Here is an 18,530-nt window from a genome sequence, read left to right on the forward strand (position 1 = left end):
GGGTGGTGATATTAACCTTACGTTCGATTATTTCGGGAACGAAAAGGACAAAAGGCACAATCGAAACGAAGGCTAAAACGAAGGCAAAAACGAAACGTGTATTCCCAGCATTAGTCACTTACTTTAAGCCCCTTGAAATCTGATTTACACTAAGTTAATTAAAATAAATCTCCCACTACATAAAAAAGGTTCTCAATAATGGAACTTACTTGTCTGGGAAACTAATAAATCTCTAATGACTTTTCGAACCCCCACTATTAAGTTTCTGAAATAATTTGTAAATACAGTGGCTTGCAAAAGTATTTGGCCCCCTTGAAGTTTTCCACATTTTGCCATATTACTGCCACAAACAGGAATCAATTTTATTGGAATTCCACGTGAAAGACCAATACAAAGTGGTGTATACGTGAGAAGTGGAATGAAAATCATACATTATTCCAAATATTTTTTTACAAATCAATAATTGCAAAGTGGGGTGTGTGTAATTATTCAGCCCCTTTTGGTCTGAGTGCAGTCAGTTGCACATAGACATTGCCTGATGAGTGCTAATGACTAAATAGAGTGCACCTGTGTGTAATCTAATGTCAGTACAAATACAGCTGCTCTGTGACGGCCTCAGAGGTTGTCTAAGAGAATATTGGGAGCAACAACACCATGAAGTCCAAAGAACACACCAGACAGGTCAGGGATAAAGTTATTGAGAAATTTAAAGCAAGCTTAGGCTACAAAAAGATTTCCAAAGCCTTGAACATCCCACGGAGCACTGTTTAAGCGATCAATCTAGAAATGGAAGGAGTAAGGCAAAACTGTAAACCTACCAAGACAAGGCCGTCCACCTAAACTCACAGGCCGAACAAGGTGAGCGCTGATCACAAATGCAGTCAAGAGGCCCATGGTGACTCTGGACGAGCTGCAGAGATCTACAGCTCAGGTGGGGGAATCTGTCCATAGGACAACTATTAGTCATGCACTGCACAAAGTTGGCCTTTATGGAAGAGTGACAAGAAGAAAGCCATTGTTAACAGAAAAGCATAAAAAGTCCCATTTGCAGTTTGCCACAAGCCATGTGGGGACACAGCAAACATGTGGAAGAAGGTGCTCTGGTCAGATGAGACCAAAATGGAACTTTTTGGCCAAAATGCAAAACGCTATGTGTGGCGGAAAACTAACACTGCACATCACTCAGAATGCACCATCTCCACTGTCAAATATGGTGGTGGCAGCATCATGCTCTGGGGGTGCTTCGCTTCAGCAGGGACAGGGAAGCTTGTCAGAGTTGATGGGAAGATTGATGGAGCCAAATACAGGGCAATATTGGAAGAAAACCTCTTGGAGTCTGCAAAAGACTTGAGACTGGGGCGGAGGTTCACCTTCCAGCAGGCTAATGACCCTAAACATAAAGCCAGGGCAACAATGGAATGGTTTAAAACAAAACATATTCATGTGTTAGAATGGCCCAGTCAAAGTCCAGATCTAAATCCAATCGAGAATTTGTGGCAAGATCTGCAAACTGCTGTTCACTAAACCCTGTCCACCTAATCTGACTGAGCTGGAGCACTTTTGCAAAGAAGAATGAGCAAGGATTTCAGTCTCTAGATGTGCACAGCTGTTAGAAACATACCCTAAAAGACTGGCAGCTGTAATTGCAGCAAAAGGTGGTTCTACAAAGTATTGACTCAGTGGGCTGAATAATTACGCACACCCCACTTTGCAGTTATTGATTTGTAAAAAATGTTTGGAATCATGTATGATTTTCGTTCCACTTCTCACGTGTACACCACTTTGTATTGGTCTTTCACATGGAATTCCAATAAAATTGATTCATGTTTGTGGCAGTAATGTGAAAAAATGTGGAAAATTTCAAGGGGGCCGAATACTTTTGCAAGCCACTGTACCTTAAAGAGACTCTGTAACAAATTGTTTATCTTTATTTCTTCTATGCTATAAGTTCCTATGCCTTTTCTAATGTGGTCTGGCTTACTGCAGCTTTTCCTAATTGCACAGTAGCTGTGTTATCTCTGTTATATGATCTAATCTTCTCTCTATAGTCGGCACAGTCAGGCTGAGGCAGTCAGACTGGAATGTGCAGGGCTGCTTGTGATTAGCTAGAAGCTGTACACACCCCCTGCAGGCTCTGTGTGACTAACACACTCTGCTTAGCTGAGCCTATTAGAAGCTGGTTAGTTTGTTTGTAAACACTGCCTAAAACTGGCAATTACAAGCCAGGTTTGCAGCAGAGAATGGCAGAAACAGCACAGAGGGGACCAGGAGCACATAATGAATAGAATGGTATGCTTTTTATTGTAAGAATTTCAGAGTACAGATTCTCTTTAATGGAACCACGATAGGTAGAATCTACACCGCCTCTGCAGCAACTCTGATGTGGCATAGATTCTAGATCTGTGGTACCGAGCTGATCACTGGAGGAAGTAAACACGGCTGTCATGTTACAGCTGAACTGCCTCATTTTGGTAAAGAGCCATTTCATTTGGCCAATCACAGAATGCCTGCACAAAAACAGGACTCTGGTCTTTAAGGGGCCAGAACCATGTGGTCCGAAATAGGTTAATTTAGATGTAAACAGTGTCAGTCATGTGGCCACCACTACTTGATTGTTTTTTTTTTACAGTGACAGGTAGGCTCCCAAAAAACCTCACTTTCCAAACCATACTGCCTTTCCCCACCCACCCTAATGATCATAGCAGAAAGTACAGTTGAGTGTCAGCTCCGCCATGCCTTCCTTCCCAAACAGCACTATGGCTTGGACAGACTTAACCACTTCCCGACCGCCTAATGCACAGAGGCGGCCGGGAAGTGGAGCCCTTAAGGACCGGCTCACCCACAGAGGCGGCGGTCCATTTAAGGGCATGGGCGGAGCGATCGCGTCATCCGTGACGCGATCCTCCGCCGGCGCCTGTCACCGCTCGCCCGCCGCAACATCCCGCCGGCTATACGGAAGCGCCGGCGGGATGTTAACCCCGCGATCGCCGCATACAAAGTGTATAATACACTTTGTAATGTTTACAAAGTGTATTATACAGGCTGCCTCCTGCCCTGGTGGTCCCAGTGTCCGAGGGACCACCAGGGCAGGCTGCAGCCACCCTAGTCTGCACCCAAGCACACTGATTTCTCCCCCCCCTGCCCCAGATCGCCCACAGCACCCATCAGACCCCCCCCCCCTGCTCACCCCCCAGACCCCTGTTTGCACCCAATCACCCCCCTAATCACCCATCAATCACTCCCTGTCACTATCTGTCAACGCTATTTTTTTTTTATCCCCCCCTGCTCCCTGCCCCCTCCTGATCACCCCCACCCCTCAGATTCTCCCCAGACCCCCCCCCCCCAGACCACCCCCCCCCCCTGTTTACTGTATGCATCTATCCCCCTGATCACCTGTCAATCACCTGTCAATCACCTGTCAATCACCCGTCAATCACCCCCTGTCACTGCCACCCATCAATCAGCCCCTAACCTGCCCCTTGCGGGCAATCTGATCACCCCCCCACACCAATAGATCGCCCACAGATCCGACATCAGATCACCTCCCAAATCCATTGTTTACATCTATTCTCTCCTCTAAACACCCACTAATTACCCATCAATCACCCATCAATCACCCCCTGTCACTTTTACCTATCAGATCAGACCCTAATCTGCCCCTTGCGGGCACCCAATCACCCGCCCACACGCTCAGATTGCCCTCTGACCCCCCCTTATCAATTCACCAGTGCATTAATTACATCTGTTCTTCCCTGTAATAACCCACTGATCACCTGTCAATCACCTGCCAATCACCTATCACCCATCAATCACCCCCTGTCACCCCCTGTCACTGCCACCCATCAATCAGCCCCTAACCTGCCCCTTGCGGGCAATCTGATCACCCACCCACACCATTAGATCGCCCGCAAACCCGCCGTCAGATTACCTCCCAAATGTATCGTTTACATCTGTTATCTTCTCTAAACACCCACTAATTACCCATCAATCACCCATCAATCACCCCCTATCACCACCTGTCACTGTTACCTATCAGATCAGACCCTAATCTGCCCCTTGCGGGCACCCAATCACCCGCCCACACGCTCAGATTGCCCTCAGACCCCCCCCCCCTTATCAATTCACCAGTGCATTAATTACATCTGTCCTTTCCTGTAATAACCCACTGATCACCTGTCAATCACCTGCCAATCACCTATCACCCATCAATCACCCCCTGTCACTGCCACCCAACAATCAGCCCCTAACCTGCCCCTTGCGGGCAATCTGATCACCCACCCACACCAATAGATCGCCCGCAGATCCGACATCAGATCACCACCCAAGCGCAGCGTTTACATCTATTCTCTCCTCTAAACACCCACTAATTACCCATCAATCACCCCCTATCACCACCTGTCACTGTTACCCATCAGATCAGACCCTAATCTGCCCCTTGCGGGCACCCAATCACCCGCCTACACGCTCAGATTGCCCTCAGACCCCCCCTTATCAATTCGCCAGTGCAATATTTACATCTGTCCTTCCCTGTAATAACCCACTGATCACCTGTCAATCACCTGCCAATCACCTATCACCCATCAATCACCCCCTGTCACTGCCACCCATCAATCACCCCCTGTCACTGCCACCCATCAATCACCCGCTGTCACTGCCACCCATCAATCAGCCCCTAACCTGCCCCTTGCGGGCAAACTGATCACCCACCCACACCAATAGATCGCCCGCAGATCCGACATCAGATCACCACCCAAGCGCAGTGTTTCCATCTATTCTCTACCCTAAACACCCACTAATTACCCATCAATCACCCCCTGTCACTGCTACCTATCAGATTAGACCCCTATCTACCCCTAGGGCACTCAATCACCCGCCCACACCCTCAGAATGCCCTCAGACCCCAGCCCTGATCACCTCGCCAGTGCATTGCTTGCATCTATTCCCCCCTCTAATCACACCTTGAGACACCCATCAATCACCTCCTGTCACCCCCTAGCACACCTACCCATCAGATCAGGCCCCAATTTGCCCCGTGTGGGCTCCCGATCACTCGGCCAAACCCTCAGATCCCCCTCAGACCCCCTTCCGATCACCTCCCCAGTGCATTGATTGCATCTATTTTCCCCTCTAACCACCCCCTGAGACACCCATCAATCACCTCCTGTCACCCCCCTAGCACTCCTATCCATCAGATCAGGCCCAATACAACCTGTCATCTAAAAGGCCACCCTGCTTATGACCGGTTCCACAAAATTCGCCCCCTCATAGACCACCTGTCATCAAAATTTGCAGATGCTTATACCCCTGAACAGTCATTTTGAGACATTTGGTTTCCAGACTACTCACGGTTTTGGGCCTGTAAAATGCCAGGGCGGTATAGGAACCCCACAAGTGACCCCATTTTAGAAAAAAAGACACCCCAAGGTATTCTGTTAGGTGTATGACGAGTTCATAGAAGATTTTATTTTTTGTCAAAAGTTAGCGAAAATTGATTTTTATTGGTTTTTTTTTCACAAAGTGTCATTTTTCACTAACTTGTGACAAAAAATAAAATCTTCTATGAACTCGCCATACACCTAACGGAATACCTTGGGGTGTCTTCTTTCTAAAATGGGGTCACTTGTGGGGTTCCTATACTGCCCTTGCATTTTAGGGGCCCTAAACCGCGAGGAGTAGTCTAGAAAACAAATGCCTCAAAATGACCTGTGAATAGGACGTTGGGCCCCTTAGCGCACCTAGGCTGCAAAAAAGTGTCACACATGTGGTACCGCCGTACTCAGGAAAAGTAGTATAATGTGTTTTGGGGTGTATTTTTACACATACCCATGCTGGGTGGGAGAAATTTCTATGTAAATGGACAATTGTGTGTAAAAAAATCAAACAATTGTCATTTACAGAGATATTTCTCCCACTTAGCATGGGTATGTGTAAAAATACACCCCAAAACGCATTATACTACTTCTCCTGAGTACGGCGGTACCACATGTGTGGCACTTTTTTTTACACCCTAAGTACGCTAAGGGGCCCAAAGTCCAATGAGTACCTTTAGGATTTCGCAGGTTATTTTGCGACATTTGGTTTCAAGACTACTCCTCACGGTTTAGGGCCCCTAAAATGCCAGGGCAGTATAGGAACCCCACAAATGACCCCATTCTAGAAAGAAGACACCCAAAGGTATTCCGTACGGAGTATGGTGAGTTCATAGAAGATTTTATTTTTTGTCACAAGTTAGCGGAAAATGACACTTTGTGAAAAAAAACAATTAAAATCAATTTCCGCTAACTTGTGACAAAAAAATAAAAACTTCTATGAACTCACCATACTCCTAACTGAATACCTTGGGGTGTCTTCTTTCTAAAATGGGGTCATTAGTGGGGTTCCTATACTGCCCTGGCATTTTAGGGGCCCTAAACCGTGAGGAGTAGTCTTGAAACAAAAATGACCTGTGAAATCCTAAAGGTACTCATTGGACTTTGGGCCCCTTAGTGCAGTTAGGGTGCAAAAAAGTGCCACACATGTGGTATCGCCGTACTCGGGAGAAGTAGTATAATGTGTTTTGGGGTGTATTTTTACACATACCCATGCTGGGTGGGAGAAATACTTCTGTAAATGACAATCTTTTGATTTTTTTACACACAATTGTCCATTTCCAGAGGTATTTCTCCCCCCCAGCATGGGTATGTGTAAAAATACACCCCAAAACACATTGTACTACTTCTCCCGAGTATGGCGATACCACATGTGTGGCACTTTTTTGCACCCTAACTGCGCTAAAGGGCCCAAAGTCCAATGAGTACCTTTAGGATTTTACAGGTCATTTTGAGAAATTTCGTTTCAAGACTACTCCTCACGGTTTTGGGCCCCTAAAATGCCAGGGCAGTATAGGAACCCCACAAATGACCCCATTTTAGAAAGAAGACACCCCAAGGTATTCCGTTAGTAGTATGGCGAGTTCATAGAAGATTTTATTTTTTGTCACAAGTTAGCGGAAATTGATTTTAATTGTGTTTTTTCACAAAGTGTCATTTTCCGCTAACTTTTGACAAAAAATAAAATCTTCTATGAACTCACCACACTCCTAACGGAATACCTTGGGGTGTCTTCTTTCTAAAATGGGGTCATTTGTGGGGTTCCTATACTGCCCTGGCATTTTAGGGGCCCTAAACCGTGAGGAGTAGTCTTGAAACGAAATTTCTCAAAATGACCTGTGAAATCCTAAAGGTACTCATTGGACTTTGGGCCCTTTAACGCAGTTAGGGTGCAAAAAAGTGCCACACATGTGGTATCGCCGTACTCAGGAGAAGTAGTATAATGTGTTTTGTGGTGTATTTTTACACATACCCATGCTAAGTGGGAGAAATATCTCTGTAAATGACAATTGTTTGATTTTTTTACACACAATTGTCCATTTACATAGAAATTTCTCCCACCCAGCATGGGTATGTGTAAAAATACACCCCAAAACACATTATACTACTTTTCCTGAGTACGGCGGTACCACATGTGTGACACTTTTTTGCAGCCTAGGTGCGCTAAGGGGCCCAACGTCCTATTCACAGGTCATTTTGAGGCAATGACCTGTGAAATCCTAAAGGTACTCATTGGACTTTGGGCCCTTTAACGCAGTTAGGGTGCAAAAAAGTGCCACACATGTGGTATCGCCGTACTCAGGAGAAGTAGTATAATGTGTTTTGTGGTGTATTTTTACACATACCCATGCTGAGTGGGAGAAAGATCTCTGTAAATGGACAATTGTGTGTAAAAAACATTAACAAATTGTCATTTACAGAGATATTTCTCCCACCCAGCATGGGTATGTGTAAAAATACACCCCAAAACACATTATACTACTTCTCCTGAGTACGGCAATACCACATGTGTGGCACTTTTTTGCAGCCTAACTGCGCTAAGGGGTCCAAAGTCCAATGAGCACCTTTAGGCTTTACAGGGGTGCTTACAATTTAGCACCCCCCAAAATGTCAGGACAGTAAACACACCCCACAAATGACCCCATTTTGGAAAGTAGACCCTTCAAGGTATTCAGAGAGGGGCATGGTGAGTCCGTGGCAGATTTCATTTTTTTTTTTTGTCGCAAGTTAGAAGAAATGGAAACTTTTTTTTTTTTTTTTCTCACAAAGTGTCATTTTCCGCTTACTTGTGACAAAAAATAATATCTTCTATGAACTCACTATGCCTCTCAGTAAATACTTTGGGATGTCTTCTTTCCAAAATGGGGTAATTTGGGGGGTATTTATACTATCCTGGAATTCTAGCCCCTCATGAAACATGACAGGGGGTCAGAAAAGTCATAGATGCTTGAAAATGAGAAAATTCACTTTTTGTACCATAGTTTGTAAACGCTATAACTTTTACCCAAACCAATAAATATACACTGAATGGGTTTTTTTTATCAAAAACATGTTTGTCCACATTTTTCGCGCTGCATGTATACAGAAATTTTACTTTATTTGAATAATGTCAGCACAGAAAGTTAAAAAAATCATTTTTTTGCCAAAATTCATGTCTTTTTTGATGAATATAATAAAAAGTAAAAATCGCAGGAGCAATCAAATAGCACCAAAAGAAAGCTTTATTAGTGACAAGAAAAGGAGCCAAAATTCATTTAGGTGGTAGGTTGTATGAGCGAGCAATAAACCGTGAAAGCTGCAGTGGTCTAAATGGAAAAAAAGTGGCCGGTCCTTAAGGGGTAGAAAGCCCTAGGTCCTCAAGTGGTTAAAGTGGATCCGAGATGAACTTTTACACATTGCATAATTGGGTTCCTTTCCTATTGTTTGTAGGGCATTCCTCAAGCCAAATACTTTTTTTGTTTTTGTTTCAATACTGTAATTCCCTATAAACTAAACAAGCCACATCCACAGGTTTTCAGAGCGCCAATGCACTTTCAGACAGTAGCAAGGGCTCATGGGAGCTCAGTCTGGGCAGGAAGAGGGGGAGGTATTACTAGTCAGAGATTTCAGAGGCAGAGGGGAGGAGGGAGGAGTAGGGGGATTAGGTTTTTTTGCTCAAGATGTAGATAAGCCTGCCTCTGTGTAATGTTTACAAACAACATGGCTGCTGTCATTGTATCACAAGAAGAAAGAATCATATTCTATTAAAACTGTTTGCAGCTAGATTTGTTGTGTAAACTATCTAAACTTTAGATAAGATATATAGACAAGTTACTTGTTATAGTTAGCTTTTCATCTCGGATCTGCTTTAAATCTATGTGTAAAGTTGCCAACTGTTTAAACAAAACATCACTGATATTTTGAAACTTACACTCATGGTGTGTGTTTGGTGTCGTTATGTTGGAATACGGCCCAGTTTTTGAAGAAAAAGGGAACATGGTCTCCATCAGTATGTCATAGTACATGTTGGCATTCATGGTTCCCTCAATCAACTGTAGCTACCTAGTGATGGCAGCACTCAAACCATGACACCTCCACCACCATGCTAGACTGTAGGCAATACACACTTGTCTTTGTACTTCCTACCTGGTTGCCTCCACACACCCTTGAAACCATCTGAAACAAATAAGTTTATCTTGGTCTCATCGGATCACAAGACATGGTTCCAGTTATCCATGTCCTTAGTCTGCTTGTTTTCAGCAAACTATTTGCAGGCTTTCTTGTGCATCATCTTTAGAAGAGGCTTCCTTCTGGGATGACAGGCATGTAGATAAATTGAATGCAGTTTGTGGCATATTGTCTGAGGCTTGACAGGCTGACCCCCACCCCTTCCACCTCTGCAGAAATGCTGCCTGCACTCATATGTCAATTTGCAAAAAACAACCTCTGGATATGATGCTGAAATGCATTCAACTTCTTTGGTCAACCATGGTGAGGCTTGTTCTGAATGAAGCCTGTCATGTTAAACCACAGTATGGTATGGGCCACCATTAGTGATGAGCTCCGGATCACATCTGGATGAAATCCGAATGGGTTCATCCAGATAATTAGTGCACCTGAGCGTGTGTCGGGGGGGAGTTAAACTTACCCAGAAGCAGTCTTCTTTAACGCGTCCCATGCTGCTTTGTGTGACTATTACGCTACTATGTCCTTCAAACCGGGAGAAGGAAGTGTTTGTAGTCACGTGACACGGCTTGGGACGCAGCATGGGACGGGATAAAGTAGCCAGCTTTTGGGTAAGTTTAACCTCCCTCTCCCCCCTCCCCCGACACACACGCTCAGGTGCACCAATTATCCACATTAAATCCGAATGAAACCCATTCGGATTTCATCCGGTGCTCATCACTGGCCACTGTGCTGCAGCTCAGTTTTTAAGTGTTGGTACTCTTCTTATAGACTATGCTATTTTTAGGTAGCACAATAATCAGAGTGTGAGGAATAAAATTAAATTGAACACACCCGCCTCCCATTCACACCTGAAACCTTGTAACACTAACAAGTAACATGACCCCGGGGAGAGAAATGTCTTAACTGGACAGAATGTTTAAGTTCTACACTTAGGTGTGTACTCACTTTTGCCGCCAGTGATTTAGACCTTAATAGCTGAATATTCAGTTCATTTGATGGGGCAACAACATTACACTGTTATTCAAGCAGATCTTGAACAGATACAACAGAGTAGAGAGAAGTTAGGTCATAGTAATCACTTTTCTCAGCTATATCTAGAGCCCTTTTATAGCCCAACAAATTTTGCCTATAACAGCATACTTTTTATAAACTAAAACTATATGGCATATATGGGCTACAATAGGTGCCCTTTGTAGCCAAATTTGACATATGTGGGCTTCACCAGGCGCCCTTTGTAGCCGAATTTGGCATATATGGGCTACAACATGCGCCCTTTGTAGCCAAATTTGACATATATGGGCTACACCGGACGCCCTCTGTAGAAGAATCTGGAATATATGGGCTACACCAGGCGCCCTTTGTAGCCGAAGTTGTTATATGGGCTACACCAAGCGCCCTTTGTAGCCGAAGTTGATATATGGGCTACACCAGGCGTCTTTTGTAGCCGAAGTTGGTATATGGGCTACACCAGGCGCCTTTTTTGTAGCCGAATTTGGCATATATGGGCTCCACCAGGAAGCTTTTTTTCCAGGCGCCCTTTTCAAATAGACCCATATTTACCAGTTCAAGACCCCCACGAGTGGCTACACACGGAAGCACTAACAATCTTTATTATAAGCCTCAACACAGATACACACATACACGTGATTGGCAGGGTTGTACACCACTCAGCTGCAGCCATGTGGGAGTCCTTCTCCACAAGCTCTCTTAAGGAGATTGCAGCCTGCCCAAAGCCACTCTCACCCGGTTTACCATAGCTTTCAAGAAGCTGAGCAGCAGCCATGTTGAGAGCCATTCTCCTCTGGCTCTCATGTTAAAGAGACCCTGAAAAGTGGCCGAATTTAAAAGATTACACTTACCTGGGGCTTCCTCCAGCCCACCGCAGGCTGCGAGGTCCCCTGGCGTCCTTCTAGCTCCTCTCAGTGCTCCTCTGCCGGCCCCAGTTACCGGCGACACCAGGACCGGGTGTCGGGCTGGCTCTTTCTGGATCCTTACGCTGCTCGTCACCACACCGGCCGGCGGAAAACCACGCATGTGCAGACCTGTAACGTCGGCCGCCATGATGACGTGTAGCAGCCGGCGTGATGACGAGCAGTGTAACGATCCAGGAAGAGCCGTCCCGACACCCGGTCCTGGTGTCGCCGGTATCTAGGGCCAGCAGAGGTGCCCCGGAGAGGAGCCAGAAGGACGCTGGGGGGCCTTGCAGCCTGCGGTGGGCTGAAGGAAGCCACAGGTAAGTGCAATCTTTTAAATTCGGGCACTGCTCATGGTCCCTTTAAGGAGACTGCAGCCAGCCTGATGCCCCCTCAGGCTGGTGGTATGTGTACAATTTGTTATCATGATGCAGAGGGAAGTAGCAAAATTGTAGTAACAGAACCATAAGATGCACTGACTTCCCCCCACACACACTATTGGGGGAGAGAAGGTGCATCTTGTGATCCTAAAAAAATACATTTTTTCTCACTGAGATAGCATTGTAACTGTTAGGGACAGAGAAGAATCAGGACTCACAGCAGTGCACTAGAAACCTTAAAATGAACCCGAGGTCAGAGTCGTGGATGCTGCCATATTTATTTCCTTTTAAACAATACTAGTTGCCTAGCAGTCCTACTGATCTTTCTGGCTGCAGCAGTGTCCGAAACACACCTGAAGCAAGCATGTGGTTAATCCGGTCAGAAACATCTAATCTGCATGCTTGCTCAAGGTCTATAGGTAAAAATATTAGAGGCAGGGGATCACCAAATATGTCAGCCTCTCACCTCAGCTTCCCTTTAAGACAAATATTGTGGGCATCCACTTGGGCCACAGATATAGATTTTATTGTAATATATATATATATATATATATATATATATATATATATATATATATATATATATATATATATATATATATATATACAGTATATATTTCAGAAATGTTGCATTGTAACTGTAAAGGACGGAAGTGAGTCAGAAGAGGACTGGCAACCAAGCACTAGAAAGTTTAAGACACAGATTAAGTGGACAACCACTGGCGTCAGTTATTTTTAAATGTGAGGACTTTTTTTGCCAATACATGGGTTAATACAAAAAATACTACTAGTACCATAATAATAAGTATCAAGTCCTACCTATTTAGACATTAGATTAAGTTGTATTAACTGATGTATGAATTTCACTAAGTGCTTATGGAGTAACATTTTAACACAAATTATTTTACAGCATAGAAGCTCACTTTGTAAGCCATTTTGTAACTGAATGACATTAACCACTTGAGGATCGCTAGTATGTATCTATACGCCCTTGTAGACTTCACTTGTAGATCAGAGGCGTATACATAACTACTTCTGTGTTTTTGCCAAAGCGCGTGATTGCTCCTGTTGCTGTCCTGCTGGTCCGTGATTGGTGAATGGAAACCAGTGTCCCCAAAGCCAATCAGCGTGCCTGAAAATTTGAATGATCACTGCCAAAGCTAACAGCAGTGCTTATTTATTCTAAAGTTTGCAAACATGTTACAAACTTTCTTTTGCAGGAGCAGTTACTGAGATCACTCGTGAGAGGGATCAGGATAGTCCCGAACTTGCTGAACCCTCTACTATTTGTACGTAAACAATTTTAACATTTTTTATTTTCTACTCAGATTCCAGTCTGACTTGTTAGGGCAAACAGGAAAGGTGTGCCACCACAGGTGCTGAATAAAAAGTTAACGAGAGGGGAGACCTACAGTAATAAGAGCAATGAGCAGCTTGCCCTAAAATTTAAAGATAAGAGGAATTTCTTAATTTTGACCACCATCCACTCTGAGGCTACAACATGGGAGAGGTCTCATAAAAGGTTTTATATCTAAACCTATGGCAATTGCGCACTATAAAAAATTCATGGGGGCAGTAGACTTGGCCAATCAGATAGTTGCGCCTTACAAGATTGACAGGAAAATGAAGGCCTGGTATAAGAAAGTGGCAATATATCTGATGCAGGTGTCCATCCGCAATGCTTTTGTCATCTACAAGAAAACAGGCAACAGGGCCACTTTCCTAAAATTCCAAGAGCAGGATAAAACATTGCTGCAATCTCAATCTGGACAACCTGCCACAAATCCATGCTAACGTGTTTAAACTTTGCCGACCACCTAACGCAGGATGGCGGTGGCAGAGAGGCTCTCTCGTTCCTCCCTGAAGCATATATGAGTCATCTCAAGAGGAACAAGATTTGACAGGAGCTCGCACTCACACGAGCGTGCTCTCCCGTTACTGCAAGCAGAGGGCCCCAGCCATCAGCCTGCTAGCCAGCGATCATATATGGCAAATGGGTTATTTAGGTGAATATTTCAAGTATTTACTGTATATAGCGCTGAGATCTTACTCAGTGCTGCACAAAGTATATTTCTTTGTCACTAACTGTCCCTCAGAGGGGCTGACAATCTAATCCCTGCCACAGCCATATGTCTAGCTATGTATATTGTAGTGTATGTATCTTTGTCTGGAGCCAATTTAGGGGGAAGCCAATTAACTTATCTGTGCTTTTTTATATAAAATGTCAAGCTTTTTTTTAATACAAATAATAAAAACTACAAATATCAGCAGCAATCAAATACCTCCAAAAGAAAGCTGTATTTGTGAGAAGAAAAGGAGGTAGATTTAAAAGGACTCCAAGAAGTGCCCAAATTTCAAAGAATACACTTACCTGGGGCTTCTTCCAGCTCAGGGTAGGCGGCGAGGTCCCACGGCGTCTTCCTGGCTGGTCTCCTTCAGCCTCCACCGACCCCCAGTTTTCAGCGTCACCCAGCGACACCCGGGCCTGGTGTCGGCCGCCTCTTCCTGATTAATGACGCATGCGCAGACTTGTCACGCCGACCGGCGTGATGACGCAAAGCGGCCGACGTGATGACGCATTGCGTCTTTAATCAGGAAGTGCCGGCCGACCAGGCCCAGGTGTCGCCGGGTGACGCTGATAACCGGGGGCCGGCGGAGGCTGAAGGAGACCAGCCAGGAGGATGCCACGGGACCTCACCGCCTACCCTGAGCTGGAAGGTAAGTGTATTCTTTGAAATTTGGGCACTCCTCGGAGTCCCTTTAAAAGAGGAAAAACTAATTTGGGTGCTAAATTGAATCACTGAGCAATAAACCGTTAAAGGGGTTCTTTCGCGAAAAAAGTAGGCAGTTAAAAAATGTGACAGATGACAGGTTTTGGGCCAGTCCATCTTTTTAAGGGGGATTCTCAGGGCTTTCTTTGTTTTCAACAGCATTTCCTAAACAGCAGTTTAACTGCCAAAATAGCAAGATACCAGCCGGCCTCCCTAATCACTTGTACACTATTATGTCAGTTAGATTTTGCAACTGTTGTTCAGGAAATGCTGTTGAAAACAAAGAAAGCCCTGAGAATCCCCCTTAAAAAGATGGACTGGCACAAAACCTGTCATCTATCACATTTTTTAACTGCCTACTTTTTTCGCGAAAGAACCCCTTTAAAGTTGTGAAGTGCTAAATTGTAAAACATGACCTGGTCATTGGGGGGTGGTGGTATAAATCTCTGGGGCTTAAGTGGTTAAGAAGATGTCATAAGACTTCAGACAAGGCATTTTCCTGCCCTACTCCATCAAAGCAGCATCTACAAAACTAAAAGTGCCTTAATTCCTGCTTCGCAGTCTACCACACAGCTGTCTGCTTTATACATAATATATATATCTATATCTATCTATCTATCTATCTATCTATCTATCTATCTATCTATATATATATATATATATATATATACACTGTATATATTCTTAGCCCTAGACCCCGAACAAGCAGGCATTTGGGTGCTCTGACTGAAGTCTGACTGGGTTAGTTGCATGCTTGTTTCAGGTGTGTGATTCAGACACTATTGCAGCCAAAGATATCAGCAGGACTGCCAAGCAACTGGTTTTGTTAAAAAGGAAATACATATGGCAGCCACCATATGCCTCTCACATCAAGTGTAGTTTAAAGTGTGCGAGACAAAAACCTTTAACAAAATTGCAATTAGTAATGCCAGTGTAAAGTTGAAACACCTGAGTTTTATAATTGCTTTGTATTGGTGACTTTAAAAGTATTAAAGAGAGAAGATCAATAGGACAACCAGGTAATTTTTATAAAGAAAGGGCTGAAGTTAGTGAAAGGAATGGGTATGATAGCAATTTCTTCCAAAGTAGCTAGTGCACAGACAACATGAATTGGTTCGTGGAAGGTGGAGTAGAAAAAGGAGGCGGTGGCCTTCCAAAGAGGCGAGTACATTTAACTTGGCCAAAAATACCCAAGGTAGCTGTCTGTATAAAATGCAGTGGAGGATAAGTGGCATGACACTGTCATCCAGAGCATCATAAATTCTGAACCACTAACCCAGAACCAAGTATCCAGACCAGTTGTTCATTTAGGGAGTGTTTAGTAGGAGCTTTTGCAGGCTTTCATGAAAGCTTGTCAGTAGATCCCAGCATCTTGTTTAGTCTCAAAAGCAACATGCCGCTTCTAGAAGTCATTTGCTTTTGCTGGTGCTGCGTTTGAATGCCAGCAAAAACAACTGAAAGCCAACAAAAGTCCAAATCCCAGTCCTTTTCCTAAACCCACTTCCTGCAAAAGCCACCAAAAGCCCAAAACGAGAATGAGACGCTGATCAGAAGCCTGTGTGAACCAGCCCTTAGCCTCCATACTTACTGCAGGTTTGTCTCAGATGATCAGACAGCACGGCAGACTACCAATTGTTATTTTTTTTAAGAGGATTATAAAAACACCCTAATTTTCTCGCTTCAGCTTTTCTTACTTTACAAAGGAAAAAGGCAGTGGGATACATGAGACCTTACTGTGCTTTGTAAAGCTATGGAAAATGAGTTTTGATCACCAAAAAATGCTGTATGCTGTATGGGTAGCTTATGGCTTCACCCACTGGCATCCATCTGGTATTCTGTATCCATTTTGCGTGACTTCACTCTTTAAAATGAATTGACAAGTCTACTGGTTGCTCTGTTGTGCGCAGTTTCTCTCGAATAATACCATGCATTCTCCTTTCATGTGAAAGGTACAAAGCACCCTAATGATAATATTGCGCAGTTATGTGTGCACTGCTGCATGTACTGTATATTGTGTATATATTATGAAGTGCAAATGTCCACATGAAACTCTCTAACTTTCTGGTTTGCATTTTCAGTCTGTTCCTGTTTTGTGGTTTGTGCTAATACCCTTCTATGTCTCCACCGTAACATTCATTCTTATTTAAGAATCTGCAACCACAAGAATGCAATGATACAGCTTGGGAACTGTCTTCCACCTTAATTCCTTGCTTTCCTGCATTTTCCGACAAGCCATAAATAGCCCTTAGATCAGATCAGAAAAACAACGCTTTTATATTCATTTCTGAATTGATTAATGTATAGCAAGTTGTCTGCAGAATCCTCTGGCATGAATATCCACCAGCCATACTGCCTTGCCAGGTGAAGGGTTACTAGAGGACAGACTGCTTTATGGGAATACTGCTTTTTAGATTCAGACTTCAGGCCTCTTAACAAAATGGACTCTTTGTAAAACAAATAAACAAATCCATGTGACACACTGAGTGTGGTTTTCTGTTTTATGCAAAGAGAATGCATTTCACAGCAGAATGTGATCCCAACAAATAGACCATCCATGTGCGCTAGTGTTAATAACTAATGATGCCAAGCTTAAGCCATACCTCAGCAATCTAACATGTTTTAGTTCAGGTCACTGCACTGACCTTCTGTCCTCTTATGCCCTCTGTTTTATTTAAAAAAAAATAGTGATCTCAAGATTTAACTAAGTACTTTTTAATGATTTTGTTTGTGAAGGATGACTCCAATTTTATTTGCTTTGATATAAAAACGCTAGTATAAGCATCAAATTGTATTCTCAGTAAACAAGCCTGAAATTTAGAAAGCAAACAGGTTTGCACCCAATTTGGAAGGCTTTTTTCAATACAAGTAGCAAATACTTTTAGGAGCCTGTAGATATAAAATGTTGGCAATGCCAGTCTTTTTTGATACAAAATATGTCTTAATGAGATCCACTCTCTGGAGAGCAACAGAATTACTGGAAAGGTGTATAATCTCCCATCAGATTCCATAAAGTAAAAAGAAGGAAAATGATTCTCCCATAATAGGCATGTGCAACTAAATTACTTCTTAAAAGCTGCAAGTTTACTAGTTTGAAGAGAATAATTTAGCACATTTGGTTAACCTTAAAGAGACTCTGTCACAACATTTTCAGCCTTATTTCTTCTATCCTATAAGTTCCTATACCTGTTCTAATGTGGTCTGTTTTACTGCAGCCTTTCCTAGTTGCACAGTGGCTGTATTATCTCTGTTCTCTAATCTAATCTTCTTTCCTTGGCCAGCTTTGTCAGCTCAGGCAGGAATGTGCTGCTCTGCTGTGATAGGATTGAAGTTATGCACACCCTCTCCACGCCCCCTGCAGGCTCTGTATGAGTCACAGACTGAGCTTCTCTGAGCCTGTCACATGCTGGTTAGCAGCCATGTTTTTTTTGTTTGTAAACACTGCCTAAAACTGGCAATTACAAGCCAGGCTCTCAGCAGGGAGTGGCAGAAACAGCAAAGAGGGGCCCAGGAGAACATAATGAATAGAATGGTATGCTTTTTATTGTTAGAATTTTAGAGTACAGATTCTCGTTAAAGCCTAACTAGAAACAAAACTATTCGGAGAGATTTGAATAGGGAAAGGGATGGTTAAAGCCTCTGTAAAGTTTTTAATACTAAGTCCACAGTGAGGAAAATTGTGCTTTCTTCTTTTTGCTTGCATGAGTAGAGTTACTGGCAACTGCATCTGGTGAGTTTACATGTGTGCTTGCAATTTGTCTCTGCTTACAGCACTTATGCTCTGGCATCAGCTATGTTCTTCTCTCCCTCACTGAAGTGCACATGTTGTCTCTACAATGTGGACACAAAAACCAATAACAAAATGGAAAACCAAAACAGAAACCCTTCTACTAAGCTACATACATACACAAATTACATTAAACTCGGCTATCC

At 43.6% G+C, this 18,530-nt stretch overlaps 1 protein-coding gene across 7 annotated transcripts in view; it reads right to left on the reverse strand.

Annotated features, from left to right (window-relative positions):
• SUGCT (succinyl-CoA:glutarate-CoA transferase) overlaps positions 1 to 18,530 on the reverse strand; it is a 1,486,943-nt gene that overhangs the window by 849,517 nt on the left and 618,896 nt on the right. The window lies entirely within an intron of this gene.

This window comes from Hyperolius riggenbachi, chromosome 5 (assembly GCF_040937935.1).
Source record: "Hyperolius riggenbachi isolate aHypRig1 chromosome 5, aHypRig1.pri, whole genome shotgun sequence".
Lineage (NCBI taxonomy): Eukaryota > Metazoa > Chordata > Amphibia > Anura > Hyperoliidae > Hyperolius > Hyperolius riggenbachi.